Below are 3342 nucleotides of genomic sequence, written 5' to 3'. Positions count from 1 at the left end.
TGGACAAAATTGTGGGACGAGCCCGAGTCCCCTAGGGCTAGGAGCACTTTCCACAAAAACCTGTAGACGGACTGTGTCATTGGGTTGTACACCTGCTGGCATACATGGAGATGCAAGGGTCATATGGTGACATGTCATGATCCTCCTAGTCGCCTTCATCCACCATTGTGTCGTCGATTTCAATGTAGAAGAGGTGATCATACCGGTGGCCACAGATGAACCTTTCATCACAATTGAAGCAAAGGCGTAGGCGGTGATGTTCAGCCATCTCAGATGGCGTGAGATGCTTGATTTGACATTGTATCTATGCGCCTTCATTGGTTGTCATGGCCAACGTCGCTGCTCCTCGCATAAGAGAATGATGCCCATGTGACATTGTGTGTGCACTCGCTCCACGCCCGGAACACGCCACCTTCTTCTCATATGCCCATGCCAAGCTCATGGCTAGATCAAAGTCCATGGGATCTTGGAACTCTAAGTTGATGCGAATATCATTAGCAAGGCCAGACATGAAGAGTTTCTTCTCCTGATTCACCATCAAGGGGTCGGTGTGACTAAGCAGGGCCATGAAATGACATTGGTAGTGATTAACCGAACCGGTGTGGTGGAGGAGACGGAGTTCGTCTAGTGGGTTGCTTCAGATTGGAGAGACGAAGCATGTATTGCAGAGATCCCAGAATTCGGTCCACGACTTCGGATTGGGTGTACCAATGATGGGCGTCGCCGTCCATATTGAACATCGTGAGGCACACCTTGTGACATTCCTCCTTTTGGCCACAAAAAAATCTCACAACAATTAAGCCATGGTAGGAGATCCTCTTTGCTGTCATATTTTGAAAAGTCCAACTTAAAAAACTTGGGGCACACCACCGGTGACACCGTCTATGTCATCGCCGAGATTTGTGGCATGTGGACCGTGATAGCTCCATGAATGGCGGCTTTGGCAGAAGGTCTTTGCTTTGTTGCAATATACTATTGTGCTGCAAAATTCCAGGACCACCGAGGATACCATGCTAGCCGATGGCGCCTTCCTGGTAGCAGGCGTGACCATGGTCTTGGTGGCATAATCCATGAGCAAGGTGGTTCAGTGCTATCATTCTTGGAGGCAGCAGCCGACTCGACAGAGTCACTCACACATGGCTCGTCCCCGCACTTCTCTTTCTCTAGCCATGTCAACTGATCCATCATGTCGCTCAATGCCTTGGTGATATCATTTAGGGTGGACTGGATGGCAGTGAAGATGGTTTGGAACCCTTTGCACAGTCGTTCCTCCTACTCTGCAAGGAGCTGCTTGAACTGCTCGTGATTGGCCCCAGATCCCATGTATGAAGGTCTGATCTTTGATACCAAATTGTCACAATTGTGAGGCAGTGAATGGATAGGATAGCTGTGAGTGGTCACCGGCCACTCCTTGGTGGGTTTCCGTCCCGTGATTGAGTAGTTGACGCCGGCAAGACATCAAGCAGCAAGGAGATGAGAATAGAAAACTAGGATGAGAACTAGATTGGTTTGTATTGCTTCATTCCATTGTACAATCAGCTTATATAGTCAGCCTAATACAATCCGACTCAATTACTAACTGATTTGTAATCTAAACAAACTCCTAATATCCAAAAGAAGGTAACCAAATTGTAAACTAACTCTAGACTTGTAAATAAAGACTAAATTGTGCCGGATACCCTGCTCCTGTAGCGACTATACTGGTGCCCGACCATGACATCATGAAAATGTGGAATTATTTGTTTTTTTACTTAAGAAATGTTCCCACAATCACTGATCACTCAGCAAGGCACAAATTAGGTCCATCAACATGCATAAATCTTTGTATAGTGAATGCAACGAGGAAAGGATAAATTATTCTTTGTTAGAATAAAAGGAGAATATTCATGTACATTTGCATAATAGGTCTAAGTGTAACACTCTGGGGACTATCACAAGCCTAGAGCGCTACTAAAAACAACCTACATGACCACTGAATCTTAAAAAAATTCAGCAACACCTCCCCTATAACTGGAGGTATAACTGACCACTCACCACGCAGAGAGATATATAGATAAGATCACAGTAGCAGTAATGAACATCCAAGCAAGAGGAAAATGCCTCTATCACACTTCCAAGCCACAATAAATCAAATATACACCATAAGACTAAGAATCACCCACTGAGAACACAAGTCTAAACAAAAGATAGAGGTGGTCATGCAAACATCATGCAACTACACATCTCGCACACTTACCATCACCTCAAGTTGTACCTAGAAAGATAACAAGGGTGATATTCGAAAATCTCAGTAAGTGAATTTCTGTAATGAGCTATTAACTATAATTTATTAAACATTCATCTTTAACAAAGGTAATTAGTTGAACATATTAACAAAATATATAAAACAGAACTAAGAACGACAATAAAACATCAACCATGTGCTATCATCCACAAGTTATGATTCACCATCACAATATTATCCAAAACGGTAAAAAAAAAGACTTATTTGCAATATGAAGTGTCAACATCGATACAATAAAAGTAAATACATCCATATGAAGGAATAATATGCTCATATCATGTTCTTTCTCACCCTTACCCCTCCACGGGCAACGTAAGAATGTGCATCATACCCCTTCTCAGATAACATACGGTGTTGTACCGGTATGGTCATGGTCATAAGATGGCAACATAGCTTCCAATGCATGAGATCCATATGTACGGCATGCTTCATGCATAACCAACAACATAACTTCCAAGATATGCATAATACTTCAAGAACTGCATACTATGATACAACTGCAAAGCGAAGTATCTCACTTCATCCACTTCTTAATTCAAGATTCAAGTAAAATTCGTAAAAGTAAATATTAAGACAACAAGCTCATGCATAAATGAAAGACATAACTTCTAACATAGTTATATATGTCATACTACGCATACAATAAATATGAACAATTGGAAAAAAAAGAAAGACATATCTTACTTTCTTTACCTCATAATCCATGGAATATATCCTCTCTTCAGAAGGCAAAAAGTAAATAGCATCTTCACATTTCATTTAATAAATTATAAGTGAGTGTGGAAATTAAAAAAAAATAGAGGTAACCAAATAACAAGTTAAAATATAGCCATCCGCTACATTCACTTGCCTTCACCGACGATGAAGGCGGGAACTAGCTGCGTCCCAAAGTGACACCATCCAAACAAGTTCATAAATTAGCACAAAAATATCGTAACAACAAAAGAAAAATGAGACACACTCCTATGCCTGAAAACCCAGCATACAAGGCAATATAAAAAATGATGGAGAAACATCTATCACTAGACTAGCACAACGAAGGGTGGGATCCTCCTCTA

The sequence above is a fragment of the Phragmites australis genome, chromosome 10 (genome assembly GCF_958298935.1).
Source record: "Phragmites australis chromosome 10, lpPhrAust1.1, whole genome shotgun sequence".
Classification (NCBI taxonomy): domain Eukaryota; kingdom Viridiplantae; phylum Streptophyta; class Magnoliopsida; order Poales; family Poaceae; genus Phragmites; species Phragmites australis.
The sequence above is the reverse complement of the archived record's forward strand: the minus strand, read 5'-3'. Positions refer to the sequence as shown.